The sequence below is a fragment of the Pristiophorus japonicus genome, chromosome 1 (assembly GCF_044704955.1).
Source record: "Pristiophorus japonicus isolate sPriJap1 chromosome 1, sPriJap1.hap1, whole genome shotgun sequence".
In the NCBI taxonomy this organism is placed as follows: Eukaryota; Metazoa; Chordata; class Chondrichthyes; family Pristiophoridae; genus Pristiophorus; species Pristiophorus japonicus.
In genome coordinates, this window is record NC_091977.1 from 119,187,821 (window position 1) to 119,205,614 (window position 17,794).

A 17,794-nucleotide genomic window follows, 5' to 3' on the forward strand; every position below is an offset into this window, starting at 1 on the left:
GGAAGTGGCATACAAATTGGCCAGAAATAGCAGCGAAACTGGGGACTGGGAGAAATTTAGAACTCAGCAGAGGAGGACAAAGGGTTTGATTAGGGTAGGGAAAATGGAGTACGAGAAGAAGCTTGCAGGGAACATTAAGGTGGATTGCAAAAGTTTCTATAGGTATGTAAAGAGAAAGAGGTTAGTAAAGACAAACGTAGGTCCCCTGCAGTCAGAATCAGGGGAAGTCATAACGGGGAACAAAGAAATGGCAGACCAATTGAACAAGTACTTTGGTTCAGTATTCACTAAGGAGGACACAAACAACCTTCCGGATATAAAAGTGGTCAGAGGGTCTATTAAGGAGGAGGAACTGAGGGAAATCTTTATTAGTCGGGAAATTGTGTTGGGGAAATTGATGGGATTGAAGGCCGATAAATCCCCAGGGCCTGATGGACTGCATCCCAGAGTACTTAAGGAGGTGGCCTTGGAAATAGCGGATGCATTGACAGTCATTTTCCAACATTCCATTGACTCTGGATCAGTTCCTATCGAGTGGAGGGTAGCCAATGTAACCCCACTTTTTAAAAAAGGAGGGAGAGAGAAAGCAGGGAATTATAGACCGGTCAGCCTGACCTCAGTAGTGGGTAAAATGATGGAATCAATTATTAAGGATGTCATAGCAGCGCATTTGGAAAATGGTGACATGATAGGTCCAAGTCAGCATGGATTTGTAAAAGGGAGATCATGCTTGACAAATCTTCTGGAATTTTTTGAGGATGTTTCCAATAAAGTGGACAAAGGAGTACCAGTTGATGTGGTATATTTGGACTTTCAGAAGGCTTTCGACAAGGTCCCACACAGGAGATTAATGTGCAAAGTTAAAGCACATGGGATTGGGGGTAGTGTGCTGACGTGGATTGAGAACTGGTTGTCAGACAGGAAGCAAAGAGTAGGAGTAAATGGGTACTTTTCGGAATGGCAGGCAGTGACTAGTGGGGTACCGCAGGGTTCTGTGCTGGGGCCCCAGCTGTTTACATTATACATTAATGATTTAGACGAAGGGATTAAATGTAGTATCTCCAAATTTGCGGATGACACTAAGTTGGGTGGCAGTGTGAGCTGCGAGGAGGATGCTATGAGGCTACAGAGTGACTTAGATAGGTTAGGTGAGTGGGCAAATGCGTGGCAGATGAAGTATAATGTGGATAAATGTGAGGTTATCCACTTTGGTGGTAAAAACAGAGAGACAGACTATTATCTGAATGGTGACAGATTAGGAAAAGGGAAGGTGCAACGAGACCTGGGTGTCATGGTACATCAGTCATTGAAGGTTGGCATGCAGGTACAGCAGGCGGTTAAGAAAGCAAATGGCATGTTGGCCTTCATAGCGAGGGGATTTGAGTACAGGGGCAGGGAGGTGTTGCTACAGTTGTACAGGGCCTTGGTGAGGCCACACCTGGAGTATTGTGTACAGTTTTGGTCTCCTAACTTGAGGAAGGACATACTTGCTGTTGAGGGAGTGCAGCGAAGATTCACTAGACTGATTCCCGGGATGGTGGGACTGACCTATCAAGAAAGACTGAATCAACTGGGCTTGTATTCACTGGAGTTCAGAAGAGTGAGAGGGGACCTCATAGAAACGTTTAAAATTCTGACGGGTTTGGACAGGTTGGATGCAGGAAGAATGTTCCCAATGTTGGGGAAGTCCAGAACCAGGGGTCACAGTCTAAGGATAAGGGGTAAGCCATTTAGGACCGAGATAAGGAGAAACTTCTTCACCCAGAGAGTGGTGAACCTGTGGAATTCTCTACCACGGGAAGTAGTTGAGGCCAATTCACTAAATATATTCAAAAGGGAGTTAGATGAAGTCCTTACGACTCGGGGGATCAAGGGGTATGGCGTGAAAGCAGGAAGTGGGTACTGAAGTTTCATGTTCAGCCATGAACTCGTTGAATGGCGGTGCAGGCTAGAAGGGCTGAATGGCCTGCTCCTGCACCTATTTTCTATGTTTCTATGTTTCTATGTTTCTATGCAACTTTTCCAGCTCCTTCTTGTAGCATGGTTTTCAGATTGCACACAATACTCTAGGAAGGTTTGACTCGTGCTTTATACAAATAGTACAGTAGATTCCTTTGATCTGCACTCTATTACTCTTTTTCTACAATATACTATTAGATTTGCTTTTTGACAGCAGTCAGACTTTGGCTTGATATCTTGACATGAATGCTGGATTCATTTTGATTCTTCTTGTCAGTATTTCTCCACTAATCCTATAATTTCTCTGCTTATTTCAAATGCCCCGTGGCATTACTTTCTACTTATCTACATTAAACTACATCTGTCGATTGTCTGCTGACATATCCCAAACATTGTAAGTCCTCCTGTGGTTAGTATCCCTATCAGCCACCATATTAACCAGCCCTTCTACTTTGGTGTCCTCTGGAAATTTTAAGATGAAGAAGCTACCAACATTCACTCCAGATCACTTATCTTGAAGAGTAATGGTTCCAACATGGAGCCCTGCAGGATTACTCATCAAATCCCTCTACCATTTGTACACACTCTCTGTTTCCTATTGCTCAGTTTATCTCCACATGCTGCCCTCAGTATTGCGTCTGCTTATTTTTTTCCACGGGTTCTATATGAAAAACATTATCAAAAGCTTTGCTACAATTAAGGTAATGCAGCCTATGTTCACCTTTACAGTATGATACAGCACAGAGTGAGGCCATTCAGTCCATTGTGCCTTATTTACATCCTTAGACACTTTTATCAAAATATATTTCTATGGCATGACCTGTGTGGCAATTTATCACCAGTGTGAATATGTGGTTAGTAGTTTTGGAGGACTTTGAAGGAAGCAGAGCATAAAGTTAAGGCAAGAATGTTACTATAAAATAGCAGTGCAGGGTAAACTATGGGCTAGAATTTGCCCAAATAACGATATCACCATTTTTTGACGTTATTTGTGATTATCGACTTTTTTTTTCCTGCTGAAATAATGGCAAAAAATAAATGGCAAAAATTTGGCAAAAGTTTTGTAACGTTTGGTGAAGTTAAAAAAGCGACATTTTTAACGACAAAAATGAACTTTTCTGCGATTTTAAAAAAAAAACAAACACCCGTTCTGTGCATGCACGGGAAAAAAAACATTTGCCCGTTTTCACATGATGGGTGCTCCCGTGCATGCGCAGGACACTTCCAGGTCTGAAACAACTATTTTGAAAGGGGATTTTAAGTTCCAGGAGAGTTCTCCATACTTCAACACAGGTGCTGCAAGAACAAAAATGCAGGATGATTTGGGAAGGAAGAGGGCTAGGAATTTTACTCAAAACGCAAATGAGGCCTGGTAGGGGCTGTAGAAAGAAGATAGGGCCAGATTGGAAAGATTGAAAAGGGAAACTGCACCGATCTACAATGAAAGAAGTGTGGAAACGCATGGCCGAGCAGGTTTCCTCTGTGGACTCCGTCATGAGGACCCATCACCAGTGCAGGAAGAGGTGGCGTGACCTTTGCGGGATAGCTAGAGTAAGTAAATTTTTTATTTATGCACTCCAATTACTTAAATTATGAATGTGATAAATCTTGGTATAGCTAGGCTTCTGATCGGCACATTATAAAAACTGCTTTTTTTCTGCACTGCACTGCACTTCGATGTTTTCGGTGATGAATAACATGCAAGTAAAGGGACATTGTACATTTAATTAAATGCACACAGTATGGTATAAGTGCTTTGATGACTATCTGTGCGTGCCACAACAGCAGAAGGCCCATTTCTTAAAAGTTTCCATTGACATCTTTGCAGAAAACGTTGTCCCATAACCGGCGAAAGCAGTGGAAAACTGGTAGCAGTCCGGCAACATTGGTCCCACTCACTCATCTGGAAAGTCATGTGGCAGGTCTGATTGGTGCATTGCGGAGATCGACTACCCATGCGAATGCTGAGTCCACATTCGAGAGTGACAGTAAGTCCTGCAAAATCCATAGTCTGGGTTGGCTCAATGTTAAGTACTGAATGGGCTAGGCTTTGGTTTATGCGATGTACTGTCCGTCGGCTAGGCTTCGGTTTATGCGATGTACTGTCAGTCGTCATCCTTCAAATGAACCTGCGCTATGTGAGCCTACTCATGTCACTGTGCCCCCTCCCCTGCTACTAACCGGTCATCTGTTCTTTTATATTTTGTAGATAATTCAGAAACATCCAATAATGGAGAAGACCCCGCCAGTTCGCCAGAAGCAGCATTGAAGGACACCGACCTCAGCTGTCCTGACGAACCTCCACAGGAGGATGAGGAACAAATGGATACGGTGGGGGTGCGGTGTTGTTGTTGAGTGTGGAGCAGGGCACGCAGGCACAAAGGGCTTCATCTGCAGCCAGCAGTACGGAGGACGGGGAGGGAACCGGGACATTCCCCGGTTACACATCATCCGAGATTGCAGGTCCCAGTATGTTGCAGCAAAGCACACCGAGGGCAGCAGCAGGCCGTCTGCCATCTGTGTGGAGGCTCAGTCGGCAAGACTGCTCTGCTGAAATGCAGGCTGAACGGGAAGGAGTAGATTTGATGGGAAGGACTGGGAAGAGCGTCCAGCTCACCAAATTGCTCCTCGAGGCCAAGGAAGCATCGCAGCACTATCTGCTGACATTCGAAAGGGCATGTCGGTAAGTATTGCAGAACTATCTACATAGATTATGGCGGTCATGTTGCAGATAGTAGGCTGTCAATGTCCAATGGCAATTGACGGTCTCAACTGATGCCACTCCAATCCCCAGAGCAACCTTACCAGTCAGTGTTCAGGCTGAGCAACAGTATGAACACTTCACAGTCAGGACTTCCACAGCCCCAGCTTCTCGAGGGCTTCCATTGCCGTCTTCTTTGTCTGTCCCACAATAAGCGCAATGCCCTTCCCGCAATACTAATAAAAAACAGCTTCGAGTCACCAAGACTAGAGGTAAGCCTGCGATTACAGGCAAGACTAATGCTAAGGGCAAGGGGGCTGCGGGGGGTTAAATTAGCGGCGAGGAGAGGTGGGTGCAGCTGAAGTTTGTTTGCTGCAGTGGTTGTTTTACTGTTCTTTTGTTCTTTTGTTGTGATTGTGGTTGGTTGTTTGCTTTATTGTTGTTTAAGTGATGTTAATTTAAAAGTTTACTATAGAACAATTTTTTTTAAATTAAAGTTAAGAAATTTGCTTGTAAGTACCAGTACACATGTTTAATAAATTTCAAATTATTTTTTCAACTAAACCAAACTTATGCAGTGTTTCATTCGCAGAATAACAGGGGGAAATAGTCAACATTGTGGGATACAGTGGCCAGTCAATGATGAAATGTGCATTCAGCCTTCATGCAAAGCAAGCTGCTGATGCAAGGCTCTTGCAATGGCGTAAGGTCCACGGGACCTCCCCCCTTGTCATCCTGGGGTTGGTAGTGATGGCATGGGTTCCTCGTCTTCCTCCTCCCCTGCCCCTCCTCCTCCCCCTCTCCTGAGGTGGTTCTGCAATTTCCAGTGGAAAATCCTGTTCCCTCATGATGGCTAAGTTGTGTAGCATGGAGCACACCACAGTGAACTCAGCGACCTGCTGAAGGGAATATTGCAGGGACCTCCAGAGTGGTCCAGGCATCAGAAGCACTGCTTGAGCACTCCAATTGTCTTCTTGACGATGTTGCATGTGACTATATGGCTGGTATTATAGCAATGCTCGCCTTCTGTCTGCGGTTTGTGGAGGGGGGTCAAGAGCCAGGTCGCAAGCCCGTAACCTTTGTCCCCCAGCATCCAGTTTTGTCCTTCTGGCTGATGCTCAAACAGCGGTGAGACAGTACTCTCATGCAAGATGAAAGCATCAAGAGTGCTACCTGGAAATTTTGCATTTATTACCATGATATGCTGAGTATGGTCGCAGACGATCTGTACATTAAGCAAGTGGAATCCCCTTCGGTTTCTGTAAACCTCCGGACCCTCAAAAGTTGCTCGTAGGGCGATGTGCATACAGTCAATGGCAGCCTGTACCTTGGGGAAGCCAGCAAATCGTGCCAAGCCTATAGAAACATAGAAAATAGGTGTAGGAGTAGGCCATTTGGCCCTTCGAGCCTGCACCACCATTCAATAAGATCATGGCTGATCATTCCCTCAGTATCCCTTTCCTGCTTTCTCTCCATACCCCTTGATCCCTTTTCATTTTGTGCCTCCCCAGTCATTGGAAGTTGATGAAATCCTTCCTACATGCAAACAATGCAGGAGTCACCTGCTGAATGCAGCGATGTGTAGCATGCTGTGAGATGCAGCATATGTCCCCTGCTGATGCCTGAAAGGAGCCGGAGGCATAGAAGGCAAGTGCCGCAGTCACCTTGACCTCAACAGTCAGTGCAGTCATGCTTGTAGGCTGTATGGCTGCCTTTATGAGCTAGCATATCTCTGTGACCGCCTCTTTTAGAAAGCGCAGTCTTCTAACACACTATGCCCCAGACAGATGCAGGTATGAGCGCTTCTCCCTATAAACTCATTGGTGGTAAGGCCTCCTCCCCATAAGTCTGCGACCTCTTTGATTACGCTGATAATGCTGTTGAATAAGCTGCCTTCTAGCTCTCTGCTGGATAGCATAAGCAGTCAGCAAATATGGCACAGATAAAATGTCCTTAAATGTCCTAAATGTTCTTAAAAGCAAAGTAAAAACTCACAAAAAGCTCAATCTGTCAAACTCAGCCGTCCCTCCAAAAGCTTTCATTTACTGAACCTGTAGCTCCATTTTCCAAGCTGGCGCCATTATCAACGATTTCGATCCGACTCGACCAGGTAAGACCAGCATTTTGTCTGGTATTTATCACGGTCCTTAAAAATGTCGTTATTGGCCAAATTCACCAAAATGGCGATATCATTATTTTTGAAGGCCGAGTGACGTCACAAAAACCAAAAACGGTTTTGAAAAAAAGACGGTCGTTATTTTTTAACGACGGCATTATGGCCCCAAGTTTCCACACGCGGCAAAACAGGCGCACCTCCGAGCTGGGCGCCCGTTTTTCAGGCCGAAAACAGCGCCTGAAAAAAAACGCGCTATTCTCGAGTGCTTTACAGCTCGATGTCTGCTTGGCGCGGCGCCCAGGGGGTGGAGCCCAACACTCACGCTGATTTTGTAAGTAAGAGGGGGCGGGTACAATTTAAATTAGTTTTTTTCGTGCCGGCAACCCTGCGCGTGCGCGTTGGAGCGTTCGCGCACGCGCAGTCTGAAGTAAACATTGACACTTGGCCATTTTAAAAAGTGCTGCAGAAAAAGTGAAAATTTGTTTATTGAACCCTTGCAAAGGCTTGTATTTTAATTTTCTTGATATTTCTGTGTGTGAGGGTGAGGGAGTGTATTCTGTAATTAAAGATAGACTGTGATAAACGGGACACATGCACTTGTTTGAGACTATTCAAATTCTTTGTAGCTGTTCAACTTTTAACATTTTTTAATAAAACCACATTGCCCTTCCATGATCAGCACTGAGGCTTCTTGCAGCTTTCTCCCCCTGCCGTCCGTCAGGTCCGACGGCAAACGGCTGCCTGAAGCAATGAGGCTTCCTGCAGCCTTCTCCCTGCCTCCCCACCCTGCCGTCGGGAACGGCTGCCTCAAGCAATGAGGCTTCCTGCAGCCTTCCCCTGCCGTCGGGAATGGCTGCCTGAAGCAATGAGGCTTCCTGCAGCCTTCCCCTGCCTCCCACCGCCCCCCCGCCGTCGGGAAACCGCTGCCTGGAAGGCCTGCCTGAAGCACTTTCACACAGGTAGGAACATGGTTTATTTAATCTTTTCTTTGCTTATAAATGTTTATTCAGGTTGGATTTATTTGTATAAGTATAACTAAGGATTTATTGTAGAATGTAATGACTTCCCTTCCCCCCACTCCCCCCGCCCCCCGCCTCGTTCCGGACGCCTAATTTGTAACCTGCGCCTGATTTTTTAAAGTGTAGACAAGGTTTTTTCAAGCCTACAAAAATCTTCACTTGCTCCATTCTAAGTTAGTTTGGAGTACATTTTCACTGTGGAAACTTTCAAATCAGGCGTCAGTGGCCGGACACGCCCTCTTTTGAAAAAAAAAATCTGTTCAAAAGTGAAACTGTTCTACCTGACTAGAACTGCAGAAAACTTAAATGTGGAGAATTACGATTTCTAAGATACTTCGTTCTCCACCAGTTGCTCCTAAAAATCAGGAGCAAATCATGTGGAAACTTGGGGCCTATATCACTGGCCAAATTAGCAAAATGTCATTACATTTTTTTATCGACAAAAAAAAGACTTTTAACGCAAAAAAATGATGTTAAACTGTACATTTTCCTGGCCAAATTCTAGCTCATATATGAAGGCAAAACTACCACATTGGCATTGGGTTAAAAACTTGTTGCACAGTGCTCCCCAAAGAACTTGCTCCATAGTAAATAAAGAATAGTTGATTTATTCAGGAGGGATGAGTCTGGAAGATGTTTGATTTGGACGAATGTGCAGAACTATTAATATGCATCATAGTTGTACATTCTGTTAATTTGCAAGTTTTGTTACATTAGAGTGTCTATTTACACTGATTATAATAGAAGCATGTTATTTACAGTACCCAAATGGATAAGTATGCCATTGTACTTATAGCCCCGATTTTAACTCTGGTGTTAAGTGTGGAATACTGAAGCCGGGGCATGTGCGAAGTGCCTATAAATGGCGTGTGGTTGGGGCCATTTTAACTCCTGGGTCTATGGAGTGGAGTGTAGCCAATGTAACTCCACTTTTTGAAAAAGGAGGGAGAGAGAAAACAGTGAATTATAGACCGGTCAGCCTGACATCGGTAATGAGTAAAATGATGGAATCAATTCTTAAGGATGTCATAGCAGCGCATTTGGAAAGAGGTGACATGATAGGTCCAAGTCAGCATGGATTTGTGAAAGGGAAATCATGCTTGACAAATCTTCTGGAATTTTTTGAGGATGTTTCCAGTAGAGTGGACAAGGGAGAACCAGTTGATGTGGTGTATTTGGACTTTCAGAAGGCTTTCGACAAGGTCCCACACAAGAAATTAATGTGCAAAGTTAAAGCACATGGGATTGGGGGTAGTGTGCTGACGTGGATTGAGAACTGGTTGTCAGACAGGAAGCAAAGAGTAGGAGTAAATGGGGACTTTTCAGAATGGCAGGCAGTGACTAGTGGGGTACCGCAAGGTTCTGTGCTGGGGCCCCAGCTGTTTACATTGTACATTAATGATTTAGACGAGGGGATTAAATGTAGTATCTCCAAATTTGTGGATGACGCTAAGTTGGGTGGCAGTGTGAGCTGCGAGGAGGATGCTATGAGGCTGCAGAGTGACTTGGATAGGTTAGGTGAGTGGACAAATGCATGGCAGATGAAGTATAATGTGGATAAATGTGAGGTTATCCACTTTGGTGGTAAAAACAGAGAGACAGACTATTATTTGAATGGTGACAAGATTAGGAAAAGGGGAGGTGCAACGAGACCTGGGTGTCATGGTACATCAGACATTGAAGGTTGGCATGCAGGTACAGCAGGCGGTTAAGAAAGTAAATGGCATGTTGGCCTTCATAGCAAGGGGATTTGAGTACAGGGGCAGGGAGGTGTTACTACAGTTGTACAGGGCCTTGGTGAGGCCACACCTGGAGTATTGTGTACAGTTTTGGCCTCCTAACTTGAGGAAGGACATTCTTGCTATTGAGGGAGTGCAGCGAAGGTTCACCAGACTGACTCCCGAGTTGGCGGGACTGACATATCAAGAAAGACTGGATCAACTGGGCTTGTATTTACTTGAGTTCAGAAGAATGAGAGGGGACCTCATAGAAACGTTTAAAATTCTGACGGGTTTAGACAGGTTAGATGCAGGAAGAATGTTCCCAATGTTGGGGAAGTCCAGAACCAGGGGTCACAGTCTAAGGATAAGGGGCAAGCCATTTAGGACCGAGATGAGGAGAAACTTCTTCACCCAGAGAGTGGTGAACCTGTGGAATTCTCTACCACAGAAAGTAGTTGAGGCCAATTCACTAAATATATTCAAAAGGGAGTTAGATGAAGTCCTTACTACTCAGGGGATCAAGGGGTATGGCGAGAAAGCAGGAATGGGTTACTGAAGTTGCATGTTCAGCCATGAACTCATTGAATGCCGTTGCAGGCTCGAAGGGCCGAATGGCCTACTCCTGCACTTATTTTCTATGTTTCTATGTTTTCTATGCAAATACCACATTGGAGGAAAGATTTCTGATTAAAAATAGCAGGAATCAATAAGTGGGATCAGGATTTCATGCAGTAGGAGACAACGCCAGGAACCTGAGAGAATGGTCCCTGGCTCTAAAGTAAGTGGCGTTGGGTGAGAGTTTAGAGAGGATCGTGTTCAGTGGACAGGGAAGGAAGCCTGGGGCAAGGGATGCCCAAAGCTTTCTTGTAGGAGCTGGAGGAGCATTCCTGCTTTTCCTGGCCCACAAGGAAACCTTAAATAAAAATGTAAATATTGAAAATTATCTGCACCTCTTCAGGTCAGACTGCTGCTTGCCACCAAGTTTCAGTGGCCAGTTCGGCACAATGCCATACTTGCACAACCCACGGATAAAATTAAATCGGGGTCCGAAGGATGTCTTTGGACACGATTTATACATTTTAATGAGGCCTACGACTTCTTGTGGCCATCTCTTTCCCAACTCCAAAATCAGCACTGTTGAAATGGCGACAGATTTACATAAGTTTTTTAAAAATTTGTTCCTGAGATGTGGGCATCGCTGGCAAGGTCAGCATTTATTGCCCATTCCTAATTGCCTTGAGAAGATGGTGGTAAGCCACCTTCTTGAACTGCTGCAAGCCATGTGGTGAAGATTCTCCCACAGTGCTGTTAGGGAGGGAGTTCCAGGATTTTGACGCAGCAACAATGAAGGAACGGCGATATACTTCCAAGTCAGGATGGTGTGTGACTTGGAGGGGAACTTGCAGGTGGTGGTGTTGCCATCCGCTTGCTGCCCTTGTCCTTCTAGGTGGTAGAGGTTGCAGATTTGGGATGTGCTGCCAAAGAAGCCTTGGTGAGTTGCTACAGTCCATCTTTAGATGTTACACACTGCAGCCATGGTACATCAGTGATGGAGGGAGTGAATGTTTAAGGTGTTCCAGTTGGGAATATACGCGAAATGCCGACTTCCATTTTTAACCACCCCCCTGCTCTGTTGCTGCCAAGCAGGCAGGGATAAAATCAATCCTTTAATGTACCATCTGCTCCTCCTCAATTAGCAAGGGCATGATGTACTCATAAAGCACATCTCGCATCTTGGATTAAACCATTATCACCCCCACTTAAACTAGGCACCAATACAAATGGACACAGTACAAGGCAAGATTGTAAAGACACTCAAGAGGAAGTACATAGTGAACACTAAGTATTGGTGATAAAGAGATAGCAATGGTGGTTGATGAGACATTTGAGCAATCTTAAGTGCCCCTCATGACTGGCATGGGGATCGTCGTAAGTCTGCTTTTGAATAGAGGCTGGTGTAATACCAGGGATTTATTGTTAGGCCATTTTCCTTCATGTACAAAGCACTGGAAGGTGGTATAATTAGGTTAGATCATTCGATCAGCCTATATTGAAGTCTGCAGGAAGGACATTCTTGCTATTGAGGGAGTGCAGTGAAGGTTCACCAGACTGATGCCTGGGATGACAGGACTGACATATGAAGAAAGACTGGATCAACTCAGCTTATATTCACTGAAATTTAAAAGAATGAGAGGGGATCTCTTCGAAACGTATAACTTTCTGACAGGATTGGACAGGTTCGATGCAGGAAGAATGTTCCCGATGTTGGGGAAGTCCAGAATCAGGGGTCACATTCTAAGGATAAGGGGTAAGCCATTTAGGACCGAGATGAGGAGAAACTTCTTCACCAGAGAGTTGTTAACCTGTGGAATTCTCTGCCGTAGTTTGTTAGATATATTCAAAAGGGAGTTAGATGTGACCCTTATGGCTAAAGGGATCAAGAGTTATGGAGAGAAAGCAGGAATGGGGTACTGAAGTTGCATGATCATATTGAATGATGATGCAGGCTTGAAGGGCTGAATGGCCTACTCCTGCACCTATTTTCTATGTTTCTATGTGTGATGAGTGCAGTTACATAGACCCAGTGCACAGTAGTAGCATGTGTCATGAATAATTCTACTGCTGGAAAGGAAGCTTTTGGATCCAGATACCAACATTTAGTTGTGGCCAGCTAAAACTGGCTTGGTGATCAATTACAGGCAACCAGAAGAGAGGGATTTTTAAGATCTCATAGATGCTCATTGTTCTTTGCTTCGATAAGCATGGTGAGGAAATGTGACGTGCATGGAGTAGCACAAGAGCAGTAGGTTGGTAGTCAAGTCAGTAGCAGCTCTGAGCAATCGTATAACCCTGAAAGCTAAGAGCCTGCAGTGACTTCTACAAGAGATTAATGTGAATCAGGTCACCATTAATTGCAGATAAATGCACGAGGCCTTCTGTTGCCCTGCAGATTCACAGGTAGCTATGTAGCCACACTTTGGTGTTACTCTATTAACTAAGGAAATACTTAACAATAGTGTGCATTGAGAAGCAACATTTAGAAGTTCATGCCACAAAACGCATTAAATACAAGCGAAAGTACTGAGAAACATAACATTAATATATCTTACAATCAGCCATCCCTTCAATGTGCAGAAAATAAAGTGTCAGATCTTCAATAGACACAGTGTGGGTGATTGTGGAGATGTCCTTGTTTGATAAAAGTTTAGTTTAGTAATGACCTTCACTGTCACGAGGCGTGATGTGTGAATGGTTGACTGTCCTTTCAGGTCTCTGTCTTGGTCTATCTGGCAAGCTTGAGCCTTTTCAAGCAGGTGGTAGCCCTGCTGTGCAGAATGGTACCCGCTTCAAGTTGTACACTTTCTGTGCCTCTATGCTCCTGGGCTATCCTCTCCTCCAGCTCTACCAGTGGCTCAACACCTATGCTCTTTGGCAGAAAACTCTGTTGCATTATTTAATTCTTATCCTGTTAGTAATATTCTGAAATTGTTTCTTCCTTGAATTTATTGACTCCAAATCTGACCTGGAGCAAAAGATTCATTTTCCAATTTGTATTTCCACCTATGAAATGAGTTTAGCAAGGTCTTAAGAAAAAACAATTGCTTTCCACAACCACACTGCCCCCCCACCCCCTTCCCGCTTTCCCCTTTCGCTGACTTTTTTTAATTTGTGGAGATAGGTATTCTCTGAGCAGAACAGTATTAATGACCACCTTGTTGTCACTTTCTACCATATTACACCATTTTTACTCACACCTACTTTTGTGGCTGCTCATATTTGCTGATTCTGAAGTAAAAGGTGGTTTTGCTTTAAGAAGTCATGGTTCTATAAGGTCCACTATTTCCAGCACATATACTTATTCACTTAACCTGTTAATATAATGTAATTCTCCTGCATGCATGAGTAATTATGAAGGATCAATTTTGTGACGGGTACCATGGAGATGGTTTTCTATTTCTCATTTATTTTTGTCCCCAATCAAATATGTTCTGTTTAATAACTTGCCTGTTTTCAATATAAATAGCAGCTTGCCCTTTATTATATGTATATTTAAGGAATGATTCTATCTTCCTATTGAACTAATAAACCTTTATTGCCATGTATATTTACTGACCAGTTTTTGAAGTGAGATATCAATGCTTTAGATATGCTGCTTAACTTTACTGAACATGCCATTCTCTTAAGATCCTGAGAGAGTGGACTGAGCACAAAAAAAAAATCATGTTTGATGCTGCTAACAAGCTCCCACTGCTGGACAGTCTGTAACACAAGAATTTGTTGCAGCTTGGCTTCTGTTAGATTAAGAATAAATTTCCACCACATTCTGAAAGACTGGACATTTTATTTATTAAAGGAAATGTTAAATACAACTGCAATGTAATTGCAGGTGATATTTCATTTGGTATTGTTTGCCTCAGATATGAGCTACTATAAGAATCTGCTTCACCATTATTAATTGCTTTCTTTACTATAAACAACAATTTTAAAAATTGTAATACTAATTTTGTTGGTCAGTCTAAAGTGAAAGGCTGAACTATTGCAAATCTGCTCCTTAACTCTTGGAGTACTAGAGTTTGCATTGTTGAGGGCAATACCTGAAAAACAGCTCATGAATAGAAAGATGGCAAAGCCCATTCATATTTACTCTATCCATTCAATGGTACAGTCTTGTGTGTCACGTTCCCCAACTGACAGTAATACTGAATCCTGGAGGAGAGGCAAGAAAAAAAACTGTGGCCAATATTGGAGGATTTTGTTTTTGTTTTATGTGTTATATTTACAGTAAGGCATTTATAGTCTTTAATCCAAAACAGTGAAATGAATCTTAGGCTACATTTACACTAAAACTATAGGGGCCAAAATTGCCCCTTTCCGAAAGGCCCGTTAGAGCTTCCGGGAGATGCGAATGGGGTGATAAGTACTTTTCGCCCGGGGGTGGGCGGCGGAAGTGACCTGGCCAGGATTGCCCCCAGGATGCCGTAGACAAAAATGGCTTTGCGCTGTGCCCTGTAGTTTTCATCCCGGGTGATGACACACACAGTGATAATGCCATCGCCATGCGCTGCGACAGCTTATCGCCCCGCGCCGCCCCGCCCCCTTTGTGCCCCGCGGGGAAAATTGCCTTGCGGAAGTGAGGTTGGTGTGGGGCGATGCCACCAACAGCTTTGCAGTCACAAAGCTCTGGTGGCTGGGATACCCCAGCCACCCTTAAAGGGCAGGGCCTTGTGCCACAGCTGCCATACTTTTTTTATTTTCGGACGATTTTGGAGTTGGCCCAACAATGGTGGCCATTGGCCCGGCCAAAATCCTTCTTGGTGGAGCAGTAGGCACCACAAAGCCAGCTCCATGGTTCGCAGTGTCCCTCCCCTTGAAGAGAATGGGAAGGATGTTGCAAAGCATTAGCGTGACGCAGCACGCCCGGATCCCGTTGACTCACAATGCCCCCGCTCCTACCTCCCTCCTGCCCAGAGAGTGTCCAGATGATTTTTTTAAAGTTAAACTGCTCAATTACGGGGCTCTTGCGTCAGCCTAACACCAGGCGAAAAAAAAATCACTTAATTCGAATTAAGCACCCCAGACCGAGCGTGGGGAAATTTCGCCCCATAGTGTTTGAACGAAGTGGTGTTTGATTCGATCTTGACTCCAGGTTTACACTAAACTTGTCATGTATATGCAACTTGTGTTTGAAGTAGTAACACTTTGTGAAATGATCATTTCATTTTTTGACGTAATGAAACCAAACTTTGGTACTAATCTTAAAACATAATGAAAAGAGTACACATATTAAACATTAAATGCATATTTTTCACAGATATAAAAACAGTAAAAGCTGAAAGCTGAAATTACATATTCAAGCCCTGCAGTTGTGCTTGAACCCACAACTTTCTAATATTAAAAAAAAATGAGTTGGATGAACCCTGGACCTGATGGCTTGCATCCTAGGGTCTTAAGCGAAGTAGCGGCAGTGATTGTGGATGCACTGGTTGTAATTTTTCAAAACTCCCTGGATTCTGGGGAGATCCCAGCAGATTGGAAAACTGCAAATGTACTACCCCTATCTAAAAAAAGGAGGCAGACAAAAAGCAGGAAACTATAGACCAGTTAGCTTAACATCTGTGATTGGGAAAATGTTGGAGTCCATTATTAAAGAAGCAGTAGCAGAACATTGGGAAAAGCATAATTCAGTCAGGCAGAGTCAGCATGAAGGGGAAGTCATGTTTGACAAATTTGCTGGAATTTTTTGAGGATGTGACGAACAGGGTGGATAAAGGGGAACCAGTGGATGTGGTGTATTTGGACTTCCAGAAGGCATTTGACAAGGTGCCACATAAAAGGTTACTGCACAAGATAAAAGTTCACGGAGTTGGGGGTAATATATTAGCATGGATAGAGGATTGGCTAACTAACAGAAAACAGAGAGTAGGGATAAATGGTTCATTCTTGGGTTGGCAATCAGTAACTAGTGGGTTGCTGCAGGAATCAGTGCTGGGAATCCAACTAATTACATTCTATATTAACGACGTGGAAGAAGGGACCGAGTGTAACGTAGCCAAGTTTGCTGATGATACAAAGATGGGAGGAAAAGCAACGTGTGAGGAGGACACACAAAATTTGCAAAAGGACATACAGGCTAAGTGAGTGGGCAAAAATTTGGCAGATGGAGTATAATGTTGGAAAGTGTGAGGTCATGCACTTTGACAGGAAAAAAATCAAAGAGCAAGTTATTATTTAAATGGAGAAAGATTGCAAAGTGCTGCAGTACAGCAGGACCTGGGCGTACTTGTGCATGAAACACAAAAGGATAGCATGCAAGTACAGCAAGTGATCAGGAAGGGCAATGGAATTTTGGCCTTTATTGCAAAGGGGATGGAGTATAAAAGCAGAGAAGCCTTGCCACAGTTATACAGAGTATTGGTGAGGCCACACCAGGAATACTGCGTGCAGTTTTGGTTTCCATATTTACGAAAGGATATACTTGCTTTGGAGGCAGTTCAGAGAAGGTTCACAAGGTTGATTCCGCAGATGGGTGGGTTGACTTATGAGGAAAGGTTGAGTAGGTTGGGCCTCTACTCATTGTAATTCAGAAGATTGAGAGGTGATCTTATCTAAACTTATAAGGTGGATGCAGAAAGGATGTTTCCACTGATGGGGTAGACTAGAACTACGGGACATAATCTTAGACTAAGGGGCCGCCCATTTAAAACTGAGATGAGGAATTTCTTTAGAGGGTTGTAAATCTGCGGAATTCGCTGCCTCAGAGAGCTGTGAAAGCTGGGACATTGAATACAATTAAGACAGAAATAGACAGTTTCTTATGCTCTTATATGGGCGCGTTGGCAAGGCCAGCATTTATTGCCCATCCCTAATTGGCCTCGAGAAGAAGGTGGTGAGCCGCCGCCTTGAACCGCTGCAGCCAAAGAAACATAAGAACGTTAAAAAATAGGAGCAGCTCTAGGCCATTCGGTCCCTCGAGCCTGCTCCGCCATTCAATAAGATAATGGCTGATCTGATCTTCGCCTCAACTCCACTTCCTTGTCTGCTCCCCATATGTCCGTGTGGTGAAGGTAATCCCACAGTGCTGTTAGGGAGGGAGTTCCAGGATTCTGACCCACGACGATGAAGGAACGACGATGTACTTCCAAGTCAGGATGGTGTATAACTTGGAGGGGAATGTGAAGTTGGTGGTGTACCCATGCGCCTGCTGCCCTTGTCCTTCTAGGTAGTAGGTTGGGGGTTTGGGAAGTGCTGCTGTAGATGGTACACACTGCAGCTACAGTAAGCCAGTGATGGAGGTAGTGAATGTTGAAGGTGGTGGATGGGGTGCCAATCAAGCACACTGCTTTATCCTGGATGGTATCAAGCTTCTTGAGCGTTGTTGGAGCTGTACTCATCCAGGCAAGTGGAGAGTATTCCATCACACTCCTGATTTGTGCCTTGTATATGGTGGAAAAGCTTTGGGGATTCAGGAGGTGAGGCACTCACCGCAGAATACCCAGCCTCTGACCTGCTCTTGTTGCCACAATATTTTTGTGATTGGTCCAGTTAAGTTTCTGATCAATGGTGACCCCCAGGATGTTGATGTTGGGGGTTTCGGTGATGGTAATATCGTTGAATGTCAAGGGGCGGTCGTTAGAGTAATTGCCTTCCACTTGTGTGGCGCGAATTTTACTGATTTGGAGATGGGAGTGTGACCACCTGAGCTAAAGTTCACAAAAATTGAGCAAGGGTGCCTTGCCCTCCTATTTTGCAACTCTATGGTAAAATACCTAGTCCTTCG

General features: G+C 44.2%; 1 protein-coding gene and 1 long non-coding RNA gene across 3 annotated transcripts in view; both read left to right on the plus strand.

Annotated features, from left to right (window-relative positions):
• The window catches only part of LOC139265594 (protein prune homolog 2-like), an 808,581-nt gene that overhangs the window by 299,139 nt on the left and 491,648 nt on the right, over positions 1 to 17,794 (plus strand). The gene's annotated exons all lie outside the window — the stretch shown is intronic.
• On the plus strand, positions 3,120 to 4,585 carry LOC139230478 (uncharacterized). The gene is made up of 3 exons (XR_011587944.1): positions 3,120 to 3,510; positions 3,788 to 3,947; positions 4,169 to 4,585. It is a non-coding gene; the product is annotated as an uncharacterized lncRNA (long non-coding RNA).